Consider the following 22,096-nt stretch of genomic DNA (forward strand, 5'->3'; position numbering starts at 1 on the left):
TTTCCCCCCAACCTCTCTCCCACGGAACGGAAGGCATTACTGGGTCTACAAAATGATAGTAACCTTATTTTTAAACCCGCCGATAAAGGGGGCGCCCTTGTCATCATGAATAGGTCAGATTACCTTGACGAAATTAAACGTCAATTAGACAACTCTACGGTCTATGTTAAATTACAACGTGACCCCTTAGCTACCATCCGGGAGGTCATTTCTGACACGCTCTTGAAACATACTGAACGGGGAGTGTTAGACCCAAAAACATGGGAATTTCTCACCAATACACACCCGATTACCCCAGTATTCTATACCATCCCTAAAATCCATAAGAATTTGGAAAAACCCCCAGGGAGGCTCATAGTCGCCTCAACCGACTCCATCCTCTCCCCTTTGGCTATCTATTTGGAAAAGATCCTTACCCCATTGATTAGGTCATCCCGGTCCTTCATCCTGGACACAGGATCTTTCCTCAACATTCTTAAAGATATGGGACCCATTCCTTCACACTCCATACTGGTAACTATGGATGTAAAAGACTTATATACTTCTATTCCTCACATAGAAGGTATTAATGCGGTCCATAAACTTCTGACCCACTCTGGCTTTCTACCGGATCAGATTAACTTGTGTATTGATTTGTTGACTATCATTCTTACCCGTAATTATTTTTTATTTCAGGATGACTTCTATCTACAAATCCGTGGTACCGCGATGGGCTCCAACGTAGCACCCCCATATGCTAATTGCTACATGGCCGACTTTGAGGAGAGCTTGATATACTCCCATCCTCTTTATCGTGACAACGTTATCGTCTGGAGACGTTACATCGACGATGTGTTCTGCATATGGGGGGGCTCGTTGGAAGCCCTCGCGTCCTTCTTTGATTGGCTCAACACAGCTTGGCCGGGTATTTCTTTCACCATGTCGCATAACACCTCACAAATCAACTTTCTGGACACTATGGTCATTCTCCAACCTGATGGCTCTATCACCACCGACCTATACAGTAAAAGCACCGACCGTAACAGTTTGTTACACTACACGAGCTTCCACCCTCCTGCCACCAAGAATTCGGTGCCCAAATCTCAATTTCATTGGGTCAAAAAGATTGTATCTGATACAGAGCTTAGACCAGTCCGCCTTCAGGAAATGGCCACCAAATTTGCCCAACGGGGTTACCCGCCATCTGTATTAGAAAAAGCCGCTGCTCCCTCACCCCCACGACCTAATAGAGCTTTTAATCGTATTCCATTTGTCCATTCATATCACCCTTTTGCATACATCCTACATAGGTCCATACGTCAAAACTGGCACCTTTTGTCAAAAGCATACCCCCACGTGGTCGAATTTCAAAACCGTTTCCTCCCTTGCTTCAAACGCCCACCCAATCTGAGGGACTCTTTGGTACGGGCAGACTTGGGATCAAGTACTCCATCCCTCCGCCAACGATTTCTACAGGGTCCACGCACAGGGACATTTCCGTGCCTCAATTGCTCACAATGCTACAATGTCTTGAAAGGCTCCTCCTTCCACCATCCCCGCTCAGGAAAAACATACAGTATTCCAGGCTATTTCACCTGCGCCTCTTCCTGGGTTATATACCTGATCAAATGTCCCTGTGGACTTTTATACGTAGGTGAGACTACGCAAACTATACGGGATCGTGTCTCTAAACACAAGTCTACGATTCGCTGTAAGAATTTGTTGTTACCCATCCCTCTTCATTTTAATAATCATGGCCACAATGTCTCACAGTTACAATTTCAAGTTATTGAACACGTCCCCCCTATCTGTCGTGGTGGCAATCGGGTCGCCCGTCTTAAACGGAGGGAGGCATTTTGGATTCACACGTTAGAAACCCTCCATCCCTTGGGACTCAATAGGGACTATGACTTGGCCTCTTTTCTCTGAGAAGGGATTCAGACAGGTACATGTACATCTGGCTTTTTACCTCAACCAGGGTAGCTAGTCCATCCCATGTCTATGGCATGTTCATATAATGTTCTATTACGTTGGTGTAGTTTTTCCTACAGGTTATCACGGACTTCAATAACTTTATTGCTACTGATTTCAATACAATGTACCGTATGTATATACTGTATCTCGATAACTGACTCTTTCTCTTTTTTACCTAGAGTCGCCTGTACTGAGGTCTTGTCATACCACCTGTATTCACACTGGATCAAGTCTGCTACACGCACCTTGCCTAGTTTGTCACATGGCTATATGTTACGCCATAGGAGCACCATCACTACGGAGACTTCTCACCAGTCACAGAATCTCCGTTAGGCACCTCATTTCTACGCTACTTGTGTACCTGACCTCTTTGTATTGTGACTATCTGGAATCCTCCCTCCTGGGACTTTCTCTTCGTTTCCCCCTACTAGAGTACTGTTAGATATAGACACTTGGCCGGCGCTGTTCTCTGTGCTCCCCTGTAGCCGCCCCTCTGTACCGCTCTATCACCATGACAATGTGGCGTCTTTTCCGGGTGTTCGGCGCACATACTCCGTCCATAACCACACACTGTCCTACACCTCGCGCGACGTCACTTCCGGTCATCACCGCGGCCGCCGATTGGCCATTGGGCTGTGATCGGTCCCGCCCTCCGCCCATGTAGCGGCGGTTCCTTTGTTTCCTGATCAGACCAGCGGTGGACACCGCGTCTGTCAGCGGCTTCATTCTACTCTGCTAATCTAGGTAATTATAGCACTAGCGCTGCCTGTGCCCTATCTCCTACACCCTGGTATGTAACTGGCCCTATTGTTTTTCGCAGTATTACAATACCTATCCGGCCTTACTCTAAAGGTATGTTTTGTATTCCCCCACTAATATCCCAGTGGCCCATGTGAGTCTTTAATAGGTTTTCTCATATCCCCAGACGCTGCTCTTTTAGTGCCCCATGACCCTATGGTCTCATTTTCCACGTACTAGTATGCTATGTACTTCACCCTCCTTTTTCACATTTTCGGGCTGTCTTCTCTTATTTCTAGTAGTGGAACCTATTATGCCTCGATATTCGGTGTACTTCGCCTCAGCGCATATTCCATCTATACATTTGACCTGTATCTTATACCGATGCTGTTTCTGTGTCAAACATTTCATGTATATACTTTGTTTTGTATAGTTATATTTTCTTTTGATTTATGTTTGGTTGTTTATTTTTTTATTTTGTCACATGTAGTTTACTGATGAAGGTCCGTTATGAAGGACCGAAACGTTTGGGTACTACTACAATAAATTATGCACTAAAAGCATCAAGTTGAGTGCTAGGTTCTTTTCATTATACTGTCTGAAGGTGTGGGAACCTAACCTTAGCACCATTTCACCAGTAGTGCATACGGTTATTTTGTTTGATAGTACGAGTTCATAGACACCTTACATGACTAGGTTATTTTTTATCTAAGTGGTGAAAAAAAATTCTAAACTTTGCTAAAAAAAAAAAAAAAATGGCGCCATTTTCCGATACTCGTAGCGTCTCCATTTTTCGTGATCTGGGGTCAGTTGATGGCTTATTTTTTGCGTGCCAAGATGACGTTTTTAATGATAGCATTTTGGTGCAGATACGTTCTTTTGATCGCCCATTATTGCATTTTAATGCAATGTCGCGGCGACCTAAAAAACGTAATTCTCGCTACGCCGTTTAGCGATCAGGTTAATGATTTTTTTTAATTGATAGATCGGGCGATTCTGAGCGCGGCGATACCAAATATGTGTAGATTTGATTTTTTTTATTGATTTATTTTGATTGGGGCGAAAGGGGGGTGATTTAAACTTTTATATTTTTTTTATTTTTTTCACATTTTTTTAAACTTTTTTTTTTACTTTTGCCATGCTTCGATAGCCTCCATGGGAGGCTAGAAGCAGGCACAACTCGATCGCCTCTGCTACATAGCAGCGATCTGCTGATCGCTGCTATGTAGCAGAAATGGAGGTGTGCTGTGAGCGCCGACCACAGGGTGGCGCTCACAGCCACCGGTGATCAGTAACTATAGAGGTTTCTAGGACCTCTATGGTTACCATCCTGACACATCGCCGACCCCCGATCATGTGACGGGAGTCGGCGATGACGTCATTTCCGGCCGCCCGGCCGGAAGCGGTAGTTAAATGCCGCTGTCTGCGTTTGACAGCGGCATTTAACTAGTTAATAGGTGCGGGCAGATCGCGATTCTGCCCGCGCCTGTTACGGGCACATGTCAGCTGTTCAAAACAACTGACATGTCCCGGCTTTGATGCGGGCTCACCGCGGAGCCCTGCATCAAAGCAGGGATCTGACCTCAGACGTACTATCCCGTCCGAGGTCAGAAAGGGGTTAAACAAACAAACAGGAAATAGGGCAGACAAAAACAGCAAACTCCATCTTAACAAAGGGCAAGATCATTCACAAGCTGACTTGGAAAACCCGGAATACTGACAGCAGGTCTCCTGGCCCATCTAACACCCAGCAGCATAGCAGCATCCCAGTGCCACCATGAAGGACCGACACCTGTAATAGGTGCACGTGGCCTGCCATGGAGGTACTGTTTTATTTTAACTGCAAGACAGTGAGAGGAACTTGAGCAGAGCTTAAAGCAGCAAGCACCTAACAGTACAGCACAGTAGGAAGACCTCCGAACCCACCTGGCTAGGTGGATCCTAAATTGCTTCAAGGCTGCCGGATCTCCATTACGATTTGTTACCCATGCCCCGGACTGCACCTTCGGCCATCGAGTAAAGGTAAAGAAAACTACAGCCCTTGTGTCCTCCAGTCATTTCTCGAACCCTTAGTCCTGCACCCCAACATCCACGATCTCTTACAACAGTACCGGTATCCCTGGGGCCCTGCTCCATCTGTGGGGAGCAGAACCATCCCAGCTGCATCAACATTGGCCCCAGCGGTCCCCTTAACCCCTTCATGACCTTGGGATTTTCCATTTTTCCGTGTTCGTTTTTCGCTCCCCTCCTTCCCAGAGCCATAACTTTTTTATTTTTCCATCAATATGGCCATGTGAGGGCTTATTTTTTGCAGGACGAGTTGTACTTTTGAACGACGTCATTGGTTTTACCATGTCGTGTACTAGAAAATGGTAAAACCACAAAAAATAGAAAAAGCAACGCAAAAAGTGTAGTTTTTATCACACCTAACGAAAAATAAAATGAAAAGTGATCAAAAATGCACATATCCAAAAATAACACCAAGCTACAATTTATTATGCAAAAATGAAACCCTTAGAACTATGTAAATGAAAAACATTATGACTCTCAGGACATGGCGTAAAAAAAATATCTATTTTTCTTGAAAAAGTTATTTTCTTGTGCAAAATTAGAAAAACTTAGAAAAAATTACATTTCTGTATCATCATAATTGTATCAAACTATACTATAAAATTATACACTTTTTTATTCTCAATGCTGAACACCGTAAAAAAATATGGAAAACCATATTGCTGTTCTTGTTCATTCAGCTTTACAAAAATAATGAAACAAAAGTGATCATAAAGTAGTATTAACCAAAAAATGGCACCATTGAAAAATACAGCTTGTCTTATTTAAAAAAATGTCCTCTTACAATTTTGACTAATTAATTTTTTTGTGTTTAAGTATAGCACCACTGAAACTACATGTTGTCACACAAAAAAATATCACCTGACACAGCTTCTGTGATAGAAAATTGTAAAACTTATGGCTCTCAGAATATGGGGACATTTACCGTATTTCTTTTTCAGTGTATAAAGTTATTAAAAAAATAAACTACTGAAATTTTACCAAAATCAAGGTGACACATAGTGTACAGTTAACACTTTATTTGTGCAGAAGGTGAATAGTATAAGCAAAGACCAACAAAAATCTGAGTGACATTATATATCAAAATACCATTTCTTGTTGAGTGAAAGTAGTCATAGCGTCACTACTAATAGGACTAATGGATGGCCAATCATCAATTAAACTAACAAACTACAGAGGAACAAAGGATGATACCGAGACCAAAATATGATATAAAAAATACAAAACCTTGATTGAAAAAATTATTCATTTTTAAGAACAACAAGTGAAACAGTGGATGAAACCACAGGTGCTATATACAACAAAAAGAGACACGGGATGGGTGAACCACGGCTGCATAATAATAAATCATTTATGTCGCTTATTATATGTACAATGCTGCATAGGTATATATCCTCAAAGTACAGATCATTCTGTTAACCCCAATGATTATATGAATATATATATTATAATATATAATATATATATATATATATATAATATTTTTTTTATATATATTATATATTTTTAAGGGCACCATGTCAGGAAGCGCTGCTAAAGATGTTGAAGAGAAAAGTCTGTATAGATGAGCTCTGCACATGAATTCTCATTATGGTGTCTGTACTATGTGAGAGATCAGAGAATCAGAGAAGATACCAGGTACCTATAAGGTACGTACACAAAAATATTTGTGATAGTGACTATGTCTCATCAGTGCTGTGGTTCCTTTATGGTCCATAGTCTGATCATGTCTGGTAACAGCAACTCCCAGTATCCTTCTTACCATTACAAAGGGCATACTGGGAATTGTAGGTTGAAGCAATACAATAATATAGGGCTAACCTGACATTAGATTTTATCAGTGCACAATGCTTTGTGCTGTATACATGTAAGGTTCTGGCACATACAACAGTATGACCTAAATCAATAATATTAGCAAGGGCATACAGAAATAACCACTTGTAAAAGATGTGTTTGTTTAAAAATTACATAAATTTATTAATAATTCTAAAAACACATATACTTCATTAGAAAAGTTAACAAGATACCTCTTGTGTGAGGGCGGCTTGCCAGAAAAAGCCGCATATATATTGTTGAAGTAATGCTGGACAATACCCAGTTAACATATCAATCAAGTTTACATATCATACAGAAAAAAAATTCCAAACTTAATTTATTGGACTCGAAAGTCTCCTTTTAAGGTATTAGCATGAAATGAAACAGAGTACAAGTGCCCCAATGAATATATTATAAATGTTGACCTCAAAAAGCTGCCAAACAATCCTTACCAAGTGTGAAGAGAAAATAGAAATAAGTTTACCTATTGAGAAAGGGATCCCAATGCAAAGTCCAGCATGTTGTTGTTATGGGATCTAGCAGTGCTTCCCTCCACCCCAACGCACGTTTGGTAATATCTTCTTCAGGGGGCGTGTTCTGCATTTCACAAATGTTCTTCTGTGTGATCCAAACACCTCAAACTTGGATAGGTCTGTCTATAACACTTTTTTCCAATCTTCCTCTGTCCAATGTCTTTTGCCCATATTAATCTTTTCCTTTTGTTAGCCAGTCTCAGATATGGCTTTTTCTTTGCCACTCTGCCCTGAAGGCCAGCATCCCAGAGTCGCCTCTTCACTGTAGATGTTCACACTGGTGTTTTGCATGTACTATTTAATGAAGCTGCCAGTTGAGGCCTGTGAGGCATCGATTGCTCAAACTACTCTTTCTCTTTTTATTTTTATAATCTTTTTATTTTCATATATATCGATTGCTCAAACTACAGACTCTAATGTACTTGTCTTGTTGCTCAGTTGTGCAGCAGGGCCTCCCACTTCTCTTTCTACTTTGGTTAGAGCCTGTTTGTGCTCTCCTCTGAAGGGAGTAGTACACACCATTGTTGGAAATCTTCAGTTTCTTGGCAATTTCTCGCATGGAATAGCCTTCATTTCTAAGAACAAGAATAGACTGTTGAGTTTCACCTGCAAGTTTTTTTTTCTGGCCATTTTGAGAGTTTAATGGAACCGACAAATGAAATTCTCCAGATTCTCAACTAGCTCAAATGAAGGTCAGGTTTATAGCCTCTCTAATCAGCCAAACTGTTTTCAGCTGTGCTAACATACTTGCACAAGTGTTTTCAAGGGTATTCTAACCATCTATTAGCCTTCTAACACAGTTAGCAAACACAAAGTACCATAAGAACACTGGAGTGATGGGCCTCTATACACCTATGAAGATATTGCATTACAAACCAGACGTTTGCAGATAGAATAGTCATTTACCACATTAACAATGTATAGAGTGTTTTTCTGAATCATTTAATGTTAGCTTCGTTGGAAAAAACATGGTAGTGTATGTATTTACTCTTTTGATATGAAGTCCATAAAAATTTCTGGTGCAAGCAATCACCTTCATAAGTGTACTCCCACAAACTACGGAAGCATACGCCAAATAAAGGATAAAAATAGTAAATTTTATTAATTACATAAATATAAACAAACGGAGAGAAACAATACAAAAAGCTGCCACTACAGAATCATGTCCTCAGTACAAACAAAGGCCTATGTAGCTTTAGGTAATACTAGCTACCACAAAGTAGCTAGTTTGTTTATATTTATGTAATTAATAAAATTTACTATTTTTATCCTTTATTTGGCGTATGCTTCCGTAGTTTGTAGGAGTATATATATATATTGGAAGTGCCTTGGTTAGACCTATATATTTTGGGTTATCACCTTCATAAGTAACATGCTTAGTGAAAGGAAGTTCACCTGATTTTCCAATCAAAGTGTCACATGGTCTGTCAGTATACACACATCTTTTCTGAAAGACCACAGAGGCTGTAATACCATTAAGCAAGAGGCACCTAACTAAACAATACCATGAAGAACAAAGTTGTTGAGAACTACAGGTTAGGGTTGGGTTATAAAACAATATCCTAATCTCTGATCCCTGGAGCACCATCAAATCCACTATCATCAAATGGAAAGAACATGGTATTGCAACAAACCTGCCAAGAAACGGTTGCTCGTCAAAATGCTCAGCCCGGACAAGAAGGGCATTAATCAGAGAGGCAGCACAGAAACCAAAGGTAACCCTGAAGGAGCTGCAAAGTTCCCAAACAGAAACTGATGTATCTGTCCATAGGATCAAATGCCGTAGACTCCATAGAGGTGGCCTTTATGCAAGAGTGGGCTGAAAAAAAGCATTCTTTTACACAATAATTGTAAGGCTCATTTTGAGTTTGCCAAAAGGCATGTGGGAGACTCCTCAAATGTATGATGGAAGATGGTGTGGTCAGATGAGACAAAGATGTAACTTTTTGGCTACAAGGGTAAACGTTATGTCTGCTGCCAAACCAACACAGCTGATTACCCCATGTTTTTCAGCAGCAGGGATGGGGAAAATAGTTCAAGTTGAGGGTAAAATGGATGGTTTGAAATACAGGGATATGCAAGTGATTTGAGTAGAGAAAAAAATTAACTCTTGTAGTAAGTCAGAGAATATTTAGATTATATTTATTTAAAGTGCAACCCCTTTCTGCCATCGGATGGATTAGTACGTCCGATGGCAGAACCCCCGCTTTGATGCGTCCTCCAGCTGACCAGCTGAAATGTGCCCGCAATGGACGCGGGCGGAAATGCGATGTGCCCACGCCTATTAACTAGTTTAATGCCGCTGTCAAACTCCTGCAGACCTCTATGGTTGTTGATGACAGATTGCTGTGAGTGACACCCTGTGCTCGGCGCTCATAGCAATGCTGTAATTCAGCTATGTAGCAGAGCCGATCAGGCTATGCCAGCTTCCAGCCTCCCATGGAGGCTATTGAAGCATGGCAAATGTAAAAAAAAATGTTTTTAAAAATATGAAAAAAAAATAAAAAAAAGCGTAAAAGTTCAAATCATCCCCCTTTCGCCCAATTCAAAATAAAATAATAAAAAAATCAAACCTACAATTATTTGGTATCGCCACATTCAAAATCACCCGATCTATCAATTAAAAAAGAATTAGCCTGATCGCTAAACGGCGTAGAGAGAAAAAAATTCAAACTGCCAGAATTACGTTTTTTTTTGGATGCCGCAACATTGTATTAAAATGCAATAACGGGCGATCAAAATAACGTATCTGCACTGAAATGGTATCATTAAAAACCTTTTTTTTTTTGCAATTTCACAGTACTTGGAATTTTTTTTCTCGTTTTCTAGTACTCGACATGGTAAAACCAATGGTGTCATTCAAAAGTACAACTTGGCCTGCAAAAAATAAGCCCTCACATGGCCATATTGACGGAAAAATAAAAAAGTTATGGCTCTGGGAAGGAGGGGAGCAAAAACAAAAAAAAATCCGGTCATTAAGGGGTTAAATAAGTATACTCTAAATATTATCTGACTAACTATGACTGGAAAGTTTTTTTCACTGCTTTACAAGGGATAAGATCCTACTTGTGCACCGTATAGAGGAGTGCTGTGGTACCACTTTAAGGCCATGTGCACACGTTCAGGTTTTTTCGCGCTAAAAACGCTATAAAAACTCATGAAAAACACATACATTATGCATTCTATCATTTAGAATGCATTCTGCATGTTTTGTGCACATGGATGCATTTTTTTCCGTGAAAAAAAAGCATCGCGGTAAAAAAAATGACCATGTTCATTATTTTTGTGGATTTTCTGCGTTTTTCCTGCAATTCTATGCATTTGGGAAAAAACGCGTCAAAAACGCGAAAAAAACGCATGCGGATTTCTGGCAGAAATGTCCGGTTTTTGTCAGGAAAATTTCTGCAAGAAATCCTGACGTGTGCACATACCCTTACTGTCAGTTTCAGAGACTGGGACAGAGGTTCTCCTTCCATCAAGACAATGACCCAAAGCATACTGCTAAAGCAACACTGGAGTGGTTTAAGGAATAACGAATAAATGTTTTGGAGTGGCCTAGTCAAAGGCCAGACCTTAATCCGTTTGAGAGTCTGTGGTCACATTTGATGATTGGTGTGAGTACTTAACTGTAGAGACTATAGGGTGGACCCACTGGACAGTGACAACGAACCTCCCACGGGCGAGCTGACCAGGTGAACCACCCCCTATACAGGGAGCGTTAGGGGCAGACCCGAGGGAGACTATCGCCACGGCAGCTGGTAAGCAAGGACGGAAAAGAAGGGTAACTAATAGGGATCAGTAAGGACTGACAGAGAGACTTAAACAGGGAAGGCGTGGGAATACGGACTGGACGGAGAACACGGGCAGGAAGGCAAGACGCGGGAACACAGACTGGACGGAGGATACGGGCAGACAGGCTGGAGACAGGAACACAGACAAGGCGGAGAACACGGGCAAGCAAGACACTGGAACACGGACAGGACGGAGAACACGGGCAGGCAGGCAAAACACTGGAACACAGACAGGACGGAGAACACATGCAGGCAGGCAAAACACTGGAACACGGACAGGACGGAGAACACGGGCAGGCAGGCAAAACACTGGAACACGGACTGGACGAAGAACACGAGCAGGCACTAGGAGAGAACAAAGGAGAGGACCAGGATTAGATAAACGGGTAAAGCAGTGGGAAGTGTGCGGCGAGCAAGATAGGCAGGGAGGAACGCTGGAAAGACGTGGGGCCAGAATTACTTGTGGATCACAAATGAGCATCAGGCACGGCCAAGAGGAAGAGGCTGCCTAATAAGGGCAGCGCAGCGCAGCGCAGTACGTCCGGGTTGGGATCCTCCAGGGAGATAGAGCGGGCAGGCAAGAGAGACAAGGACCAGAGTCAGAAGTGTGCGCGCGCAGCACTGAATCCAGCGCGCGTGCGTGCCCAACGTGGAGCAGAAGCCGGGCGCGAGCGCTGAGGAGAAGACCCCAGGTGGGGAACAGCAGCTGCGGGAGTACGCCTGGACGCCGAGGAAGGGTAAGTATGGCAGAGCTCGGGAAGCGGCGGTGGCAGCGGCGACGTGACAATTGGTCTTTACCAGAGGAAACTATCTAAGGCCGGTTTCACACTTCCTGATATTTCCGGTATCGGTGACATCCATGTCCGTTTGTCACACCCATGTGGCATCCATGTGTCCCATCCATGTGGCATCCGTGTGCTGTCCGTGTAAAACAATTTGTTTCAATTTTAACCCTATGACTTTAAACACACACACGGATGGCACACGGATGCCATCTGTGTGCAGTACGTGTTTACACGGAACCATTGACTTGTATGGGTCCATGTGATCCGTGCTGCTGCTGCTCAAAAACGGACATGTCAGCGTGTTTTGCACATGGACACGCGGTCCATGAAAACACGCTGACATGTGCATAGATCCATTCATTTGAATGGGTGTACGTGTATTAGTGTCTCCGGTACGTGAGAAAACTGTCACCACACGTACCAGAGACACTGACATGTGAAACCGGCCTAAATTGAATGAGCTGGAGCATTGAGGAATGGGCAAAAATCCCAGTGCCAAGACGTGGAAATTTCCTAGAGACTTATCTAAAGTGACTTGTGGCTGCAATTGGAGGCTCTACAAAGTACTGACTTTAAGGGCTTGTTTTCACTTGCGAGGAACACGTCCGTGTCTCGCATGTGGAAACGAAGCTCTGGTTCCGGCACTCCGGAGCGGAGCGTGCGGCTCCATGTGTTGCTATGCGGCCTCACGCTCTGCTCCGGAGTGCCGGCGCCAGAACTTCGTTTCCACATGAGCGACACGGATGTGTTTCTCGCATGTGGAAACAAGCCCTAAGGGTGTGAATAGTTCTGCACACTGAAGTTTTCAGTAATTTTGTCCTATTTGTCGTTTGCATCACAATAAAAAGAAAACCAAATGTCCACAGCAAGATCTGATGCAAACCCTCAAAACAAAAAACAGTGAAATTCCAGGTTGTGAGTTAGCAAAACACAAAAAATGTCACGGAGGGTGAATACTTTCACAAGCCACTGTACATTCTGTGGGAACCCACTCTTAGGGCTCGTGCACATGACCGTATTTCTGGTCTGAGTGTGAGCCGACAAAATATTGGATTGCACTTGGACCAATGTTATTCTATGGAACAGTGCACATGTCCGATGTTTTTCCTCCTACCAAGTCGGTCCGAGGAAAAAAATCAGGGCATGCCCAAATTGGATACGATATTTAGATTGCACTCAGCCTTGCAAGTCATTGAGTCAGTGGAAAACATCATACTGCACTTGGATGACATTTGAGTGCAGTTTGGTTTTCATGGAGTGACAGAAAAGAGGAGATGGATAAATTTGTTTTTTTCATCTTCTCATCATCTGAAAGAATCTGATCAGAGTGTGATTAGCATAATCGACCCCACTCTGTCGGATGAGACAATATACACTGGTGTGAGCTTAGCCTTACTGTAAATACAGTGATGATTGTATGAATGCTATAAATATCTGCTGATGATTGATTTGAATCCTAAATTATGATGTTTCTAATCTTATGCCCACAAGTCTTGCTAATTTATGCTACATACATAATTTGCAGCTTGTGCAAAAGATTTCTTACAACTGCACAAACTATGAGGGCACTGTTAAGGAAGTACTCCTCCTCATCCCATCAAAGTTTTTTCCTCTTAATATATTGCAATCATCATATTAGATACAACTCTGCACTTACAATTGCTCATTTTGCCTTTCGACACAAATAATTCTTCTCTTTCCCATTAGGTCTATCACATCATGTGGTTAAAAACTGACTAGCTAAATCCATTTAAGTTCTATGTAGAAACAGGAGGTCAATTTTCTCTGGACAATTTATGAGTCACTGCAAAAGTCTACGGCGGTTAGGCTACTTTCACACTAGCGTTAACTGCAATCCGTCACAATGCGTCGTTTTGCAGAAAAAACGCATCCTGCAAAAGTGCTTGCAGGATGCGTTTTTCCCCATAGACTTGTATTGACGACGCATTGCAACGGATTGTCACACGTCGCATCCGTCATGCGACGGATGCGTCGTGCTTCTGCGGACCGTCGGGAGCAAAAAACGCTACATGTAACGTTTTTTTGCTCCTGACGGACCGCTTTTTCCAACCGCGCATGCGCGGCCGGAACTCCGCCCCCACCTCCCCGCACCTTACAATGGGGCAGCGGATGCGCCGGAGAAATGCATCCGCTGCCTCTGTTGTGCAATGCGTTAAACGCTAGCTTCGGAATCTCTCCCCGACGCATTGCGACGGGGAGATTACGACGCTAGTGTGAAAGTAGCCTTAGGGAGACAGAGGAGCTGGGTCAGGAGATGAAGAGGGGAATGATAAATTCAGGGACAAGAGACTTCCTGTTTCTACATAGAGCAAAGAGATTAATTAACTGGGTAGCAAGGCAAAATGAGCAATTGTAGGTATACAGTGCTATATAATATGACTACAAAATATTAAGAGGATAAAAATGTTGATAGGAGGAGTGCTTCCTTAAATACAACCGGTATTATACAAGCAAATACACTGTGGAAAATATGCTGGATATTTGCTACGTGTTATTGTACCCTCAAATTGTGGAAAAACTGATAAGTCTTCTTAATTCTCTCCCTTTTGTGAATCTGTAAAATAAGGGCATTTTACAACAAATAGATGCTGCTTTAGTATGGAGCGGGTGTCTTTGTTTTGAGTATTTATAGTTGATACAGAATGCTAATGGTAATAAGTCCCTTCAGCAAACCTTTCTGGACCACATAATTGCTCTTTCAGATGTCCATAATTTTTAGTCCAATCTTGGATCACAATTAGTTATGAGCGAATATACTCGTTACTCGAGATTTCCCGAGCATGCTTGGGGGTCCTCCGAGTATTTTTTATTGCTTGGAAATTTATTTTTTATTGCCAAAGCTGAATGATTTACATCTGTTAGCCAGCATAAGTACATGTGGGGATTCCCTAGCAACCAGGCAACCCCCACATGTAATCAATCTGGCTAACAGATGTAAATCATTCAGCTGCGGCATTAAAAACTAAATTTCTGAGCACTAAAAAATACTCAGAGGACCCCCGACCGTGCTCTGGAAATCTCGAGTAACGAGTATATTCGCTCATCACTAATCACAATGCACGGACTCACTGTGCGTCTCCCGAAACCAAGTGTGATAGCTTCATATATTTCTATGAGGTTATTAGACACGGGATCGGGAGACGCGCGGTCAGCCCGTGCATTGTGATACAAGATTTTACCGATGATCACGGACGTCTGAACGAGCCCTTAGGCCTTTTTGCAGCACAGTAAGATAATGACTGACAGTATTTATGTTAATTCTCCTACTATTAGGTTGTCGTCATACATTCTTTTTTTAAAAATAAAAAAAAGCTGCGGATTTCAAGCATTTTTTTTTTCTTTTTTTTTTCTACAAATGTTATCATTGGCATTTTTGATGTTACAACATTTTTTACATCTGTCTTCAAGTTCTATAGTGAAGCATATGTGTAAATGTCCCCCAAAAATGTGCCATACCCCTGATAAAGAAAAAAAATCACAGATGAAACTTGTTCCATTTTTCTTGTACGTGGAAAAAAATAATGACGTCTGAATGAGCCCTTAGAGGGATCGGGATCACCTCTGTACGGGTAATGAATACCTCTTTAAAATCATATCATTCATTTCCTTTTCCATACAGATGACTTGCGGAGTTGTGATAATTACCGCTTTCCACCCTGCTCATTTGTATGTGTTGGATTTGTGGAGTGTTCTCCATCTCCCATAAGATGCAATTATCTGCCCCACTGTCCACATGGCTTGGTAGGCTGATGACTACTAGTGAGCGCTCTGGCAGCTCAGTGTTAGCTCAGACATTCCAATGCTGTGAGGCAGCAGTGAGGGCTGGTCACCCAGCCCAGCAATTACTGAGCCAGTAACACACCAAGGCTCAACTCATTCACAACACCAGGGATACTATGGCTGGTGACCTGCAGCCAGCACTGCAGAAATGTGAGGCCGCCTTCACCCCAAGATCACACATGGCAGCAGAGCCTGGACTGGGTGCAGCCCCAGGGTAAGAGATCTATTGCTGAATCATTGGTCACAGCTACATTCACATCTACATGGAGATGCAGAATTGTGCTGCTGATGAAACTACACTATAACTTTCCGGAGCTCTGACTTATTGTATTCCGCTTATTGTCCTCATTATTAGGGCACTGTGCAGATTTGGCTTTTGCGTGAAAGACGCCGCAGCGATTGTTTTGATACTTTTATGTTTATTTGAATTTGTGGAATTTTTTTCTAATTTCTGGAAACGTGTAAGGCTATGTGCACACGTTGCGGATTAGGCTTAGGAATTTCTGGTGCGGAGTCTGCCTCTCCTGGCAGAAAATGCACCTGCGGTTCCGCAGCGTTTTTTGTGCGGTTTTTACCCCTGCGGTTTTCTATAATGGAATGGGTATAAAAACGCTGCAGATTCACAAAAAAAGAAGTGACATGCTACTTCTTTTAAACCGCAGCGGATTTTCCGCAAAGTGTGCACAACATTTTTTTATTTCTCATCGATTTACATTGTACTGTAAATCAATTGCGGATCTGCAGCGTTTCTGCACCTCTAAAAACGCTGCGGATCCGCAGAGAATCCGCAACGTGTGCACATACCCTAAAAGACATTGTGAGAGTCCAGCAAAGGACATAATGGCTATCAAATGATCCGGCTAATTACTCTGCAAAGGTCCTGTGCCAAAATTAGAAGGACGCTTATGATATTTGTAAAGCAAAACAGGTGTTCATAGCTCACAAAATAAAACCGGACCGGGGGGATGTATCATGCGGAGTCATGAATGACCTGTCAACTGTTTCCTAGTCTCTTTACTTGTGATATGTTTTGTGTGTATATAAATATTTGTATAGGGAAATGAGCAGTTTGTTTTTCTTTGTTGTTGCCACAATTGTTTTTTATGCAATTATAAAAATCCAAGCGAAACGAGGCAACTGGGAAAATAAGATTCATGTTAATTTTAAAAGACCCTGCAGATGGGCGCTTCAGAAATTGTTGATGTTTCATCAAGAAAACTCAGTCGACTTTTTTTTATTATTACTAATTTTCATCCATGAGTCCACCTGCTATGACCATGGGCTGTCCGTTTTCATACATCTACACTAAAAATAGTTTACTAGATATAATAAAAATGTATCCATAAACATTGAATGCCACTTGTATTTTCCGTGTGGGAACCATTTTTTTTTCTTTTTATATATGCACCCACAGACTTGAATGGGTTAAACACAGAGGAAAGTATGGCATGCTGTGATTTATTTATCTCACAGACAGCAGGGTCAAGAAAAAAATTGTTCATCTGAACAACCGTATTGAATAAAATGGGTCCGTATGCTAGTCGATCAAAAATCAGACAGCATCATCGAATTTACACGCTCGTCTGCATGAACTCTAAGGCTATGTGCACACGCAGCAAAATACGCAACGTGTGCACATAGCCTAAGGGCTCATTCAGATATCCATTTTTTCATGTACGAGAAAAAAAAAATTCTCCACCTTCTCCTCTACTGTGACAGTCCATAACAATTGAACCGCACACTGATGTCATCCAAGTGCAGTCCATTTTTTTTTTTCATGGACCCATTAACTTGCATTGCTGATTTTAATCCGACCCTCGGATCAAAATCAGACATGTCTCCGATATTTTCTGTGATCACAAGCACTAGTGCTATCCCTGAAATCCACAGATGGTACTTGTAAGTGAAAATCAGACTTCTGAATTAGGCCAGTCTCACACGTCCAGATAATTCCGGTACCGGAAAAATCGGTACCGGAATTATCCGTGTCCGTGTGCTTACCGTGAACATCAGTGTGGCACACGTGCGGCAGCAGTGTGCCGCCCGTGTGCCAACTGGGCACAAGTAAGCGCTGTCCCCTGCATCTGGTGCTGAAGCCGCCATTCATATCTTCACTCCAGCAGGGTTCGCTAGAGAGAAGATATGAAAAATCCTTTTTTTTCTTTTTTCGTGTTTAAAATAAAGATCCCTGACCCCAAACCCCCTCCCACCCCCTGTGCGCCCGGCCGCTGTTACTAAAATACTCACCCGGCTCCTTCGAAGCATACTCTCCACGCCGCACCTTCTCCTGTATGAGCGGTCTCGTGGGGCCGCCCATTACAGTCATGAATATGCGGTTCCACCCCTATGGGAGGTGGAGCCGCATATTCATTACTGTAATCGTTGGCACCACGTGACCGCTCATACAGGAGAAGCTGGCGCTGAGAGGACGCTGTGAGGGAGCCGGGTGAGTATTTTAGTAACAGCGGGCGGGCGCACAGGAGGTGGGGGGGTGTTGGGTGGAGGGGACAGGGATTTTTATTTTAAGGGTATGTTCACACGTTCCTGATTTCCATCCTTTTTTTTTCAGGACTGAAACCGCAGCTCTTGGCAGAAAACGCAGGTCCCTTTTTTGATGCGTTTTTTGATGCGTTTTTTGATGCGTTTTTTTGATGCAGTTTTCTAGCCAGAGTCTGTGTGTTTTCTAGGAAGTTTTTTAGGGTTAAAATGGCTGAAAATACCCTAACCCTAACCCTACCCCTAACCCTAACCCTACCCCTAACCCTACCCCTAACCCTAACCCTACCCCTAACCCTATTCTAACCTTAGTGGAAAAGAAAAAAATTCTTTATTTTTTTATTGTCCCTACCTATGGGGGTGACAAAGGGGGGGGGTCATTTACTATTTTTTTTTATTATTTTGATCACTGAGGTAGGTTATATCTCAGTGATCAAAATGCACTTTGGAACGAATCTGCCGGCCGGCAGATTCGGCGGGCGCACTGCGCATGCGCCCGCCATTTTGCAAGATGGCGGCGCCCAGGGAGAAGACGGCCGGACGGACAACGGGACCGGGTAAGTGTAAGGGGGGGAGATGGGGGCATGGGGGGGGGCGTCGGAGCACGGGGGGCTGGCATCGGAGCATGGGGGGGTGGGATTGGGGCACGGGGGGGCAGCCACACTGCAGCGGTTCTGCACCACAAACCGCAGTAAAACCCGCAGATATTTTTTTCATCTGCGGGTTTTACTGCGGCTTTCACCTCACAATGGAGGTCAATGGGTGCAGAACCGCTGCTGTTTTACAAAAAGAAGTGACATGGTACTTCTTTTTTACCGCAGCTAATCAGTGCGGTTTTTTTTTTTAAATTCAGGATCATGTGCACAGTGGGTCCTGTTTTCCATAGGGTACATTGTACTGTACCCTGCATGGAAAACAGCTGCGGAACCGCAGCGGCAAAACCGCTGCGTTTCTGCGGTAAAAAACGCACTGTGTGAACATGGCCTATACACGAAAAAAAAAAAAGGATTTTTCATATCTTCTCTCCAGCGAATGCTGCTGGAAAGAAGATATGAATGGCGGCTTCAGCACCACGCTGGGGGGACAGCGCTTACTGTAGCGCTGTCTCCTGCACGGCACACGGACTGCACATGGACAGCGTCCGTGTGCAGTACGTGTTTTACACGGACCCATTGACTTTAATGGGTCCGTGTAATCCGTGCGCTCCCACGAACACTGACATGTCTCCGTGTTTTGCACACAGACACACGGTCCGTGAAAACACGCTGACATGTGCACAGACACATTGATTTCAATGTGTCTACGTGAGTCAGTGTCTCCGGTACGTGAGGAAACTGTCACCACACGTACCGGAGCCACTGACCTGTGAAACCGGCCTTAGGCTGAGTTCTCATTTGCTTTATTATCTATGGTTTTCTGTTTCATAATAAGAAAAACAAAAATTACAGAATGATGGACGAAAAACACCAGCAGCGCCTTAGGCAGCTTTGACTTCACCGTTGATTTGGTCATGTGCCCGTAATTTGCTCAAGAGGAGCATTGCTGCAAACTGTGCTACTCATTCAATTAAATATGATGGAGTCTACAATAAAGATACTTAACCCAGATGTGAACAGACCCCAAATATGCAACTTAAAAAATATAATGAACATCAAAATATGGTGCGAAAAACACTGCTGACACACGCATCTAAAACACTGATAACATCAGGGCCATTTTGGATTATATCATAAAAACACTGATGTGTGAATGAATTCTAATGCTCCCGTTCTAATCCAGAGGCATTAGACCTTTCCTCTGCACAAATCCGGGAAAAAAAATTACAGATCATGTCAATTTAGGCTGCAGATGATCTCTACATTCTGATAGAGATTTCATAAAATCTCATCACTCACAATGCCTCTATTGTAATATACAATGGACTCTGTGTACGATGTAACAGCAGCACATACACCTAGGCGGCATTAGTACATCGGGGCCACTGTGCAGCACGTCTTTAGTTAGTTGAAACTTACATATTTTGTTGAACTTTGTCAATATTTCTCTTTTTGCCCTTTGTCTGTGACTCTTAGTTTAGTAAGTGAAAGTGCGGAATAAACTCGTTCTGTTAGTTTCATAATAAATGATAAAGATGACAAACATTCATCTACTCAGCAGAAGGTCAGGGTTAGGAAAATAAGCAGAAGCACATCCCCACATGCTGGGAGTTTATTGACCCCGCTACTGCTGCCACAAATACAGCACTTTGAGCACCATGTGACGTTATCGGTTCAAATTTCACTCCTGTAGGCCACATTCACACATGCAGTATTTTACCTCAGAATTTTACCTCAGTATTTGTAAGCTAAAATCAGGAGTGGAGCAGTCAGAAGAAAAGTATCATAGAAACACATCACCACTTCAGTATTTATTACCCACTCCTTGGCTTACAAATACTGAGGTAAAATACTTACTGACCAAATACTGAACGTGTGAATGTGGTTGATATGGTGACAACCACTGAAGATCCCTCTGATATAAAACTATAAGAAGTTTTGACTGCTGGAGGCTGTCTCACCCCATGGCATTCTGGACATCCTTCTACCATACCCACGTAATATAAACACGTGGTCTGAGAATCATGATGCTGATTTATTGACCCCCTTTACAACCTTTGACACATCTATATGTTCAGGTTGGTAATTACTTACTGACCTTGTTTTGGGGTGGGCGAGGGCGGTGTTCATGGCTGAGAGTAATCCCTGTATTACACCCTGGCCTCTTCCCACAGTACAATAGTGCCTCTCCTTCAGCATATCTGTGTTCTGGGTCTCCATGCCATCAGGGTCCACCCTGGACCATCAGTGATTCTTTGCAGACGGCACCTCACGAATAGAGACACAGTCCAGCTCAACTTTAACAACAGCTTTACTTGGTTCTGTACGCAGCATATCCACATTCTTTCCAGCATCAACATCAGGTTTCACAACGTGCAACTCCTCTTCTGTCCCTATCCTTCTCTCCTTCGCTAAGCTCGCTTCCGAGACGGACAGTAACTTTCGATCCCTCAGTGTCCTCTCTACTCAGCCTTACTCCGTTTGGAGACTCCCTTAGCTGTTTCGCGCCAGGTTCTGATGGCATTAGACCACGCAATACTATGCCACTTGATGAGGGACCTGACCATACTGCTTAGCCTTCTCTAGCAATGGCAGTCCCACTAATACTGCAACGCTAACACTGCGCTGTTGCTCCTTCTAATGAGGCCCTGGTCAGGGATGTTATATGGCTGGGCCTTACACTTCTTTAACGTTGTGTGGCACGATGTAGCCAGGGCTGGCTAGCCCAAGAGAGTTGAATGGGCAACCTAACCCCAACTATCAGGAAGTCCCTCCTGTCTTATCCACCGTGCCCCTCCTATATTTAACTATTTACTATCTGAAACCCATGGGGTATTTTCCTAAGTATACTACACTGCTCAAAAAATTAAAGGGAACACTTAAACAACAGACTATAACTCCAAGTGATTCAAACTTCTATGAAATCAAACTGTCCACTTAGGAAGCAACAATGTTTGACAATCAATTTCACATACATACTGTTGTGCAAATGGAATAGACAGCAGATGGAAATTATTGGCAATTATCAAGACACACTCAATAAAGGAGTAGTTCTGCAGGTGGAGACCACAGACCACCTCTCAGTACCAATGCATTCTGACTGATGTTTTTCTATTTTTAATGTTGGTTGTGCTTTCACACTCATGGTAGCATGAGACAGACTCTACAACCCACACAAGTAGCTCGGGTAGTACAGCTCATCCAGGATGGCACATCAATGCAAGCTGTGGCAAGAAGGTTTGCTGTGTCTGTCAGCGTAGTGTCCAGAGGATGGAGGTGCTACCAGGAGACAGGCCAGTACACCAGGAGATGTGGAGGGGGCCAAAGGAGGGCAACAACCCAGCAGCAGGACCACTACCTCAGCCTTTGTGCAAGGAGGAACAGGAGGAGCACTGCCAAAGCCCTGCAAAATGACCTCCAGCAGGCCACAAATGTGCATGTGTCTGCACAAACAGTTAGAAACCGACTCCATGAGGATAGTCTGAGTGCCCAATGTCCACAGATGAGGGTTGTGCTCA

The 22,096-nt window shown here is 43.1% G+C and overlaps 1 protein-coding gene across 1 annotated transcript in view; it reads left to right on the forward strand.

Moving 5' to 3' along the window:
* The first annotated feature begins 15,587 nt into the window (after positions 1-15,587).
* Positions 15,588-22,096, forward strand: part of PLCE1 (phospholipase C epsilon 1) — a 336,405-nt gene continuing 329,896 nt past the window's right edge. Inside the window, exon 1 of the mRNA XM_069753455.1 lies at positions 15,588-15,700. The gene's annotated coding sequence lies outside the window, so the exon portion shown is untranslated. The remainder of the gene's footprint in view (positions 15,701-22,096) is intronic.

Source organism: Ranitomeya imitator, chromosome 2, assembly GCF_032444005.1.
Source record: "Ranitomeya imitator isolate aRanImi1 chromosome 2, aRanImi1.pri, whole genome shotgun sequence".
In the NCBI taxonomy this organism is placed as follows: Eukaryota; Metazoa; Chordata; class Amphibia; order Anura; family Dendrobatidae; genus Ranitomeya; species Ranitomeya imitator.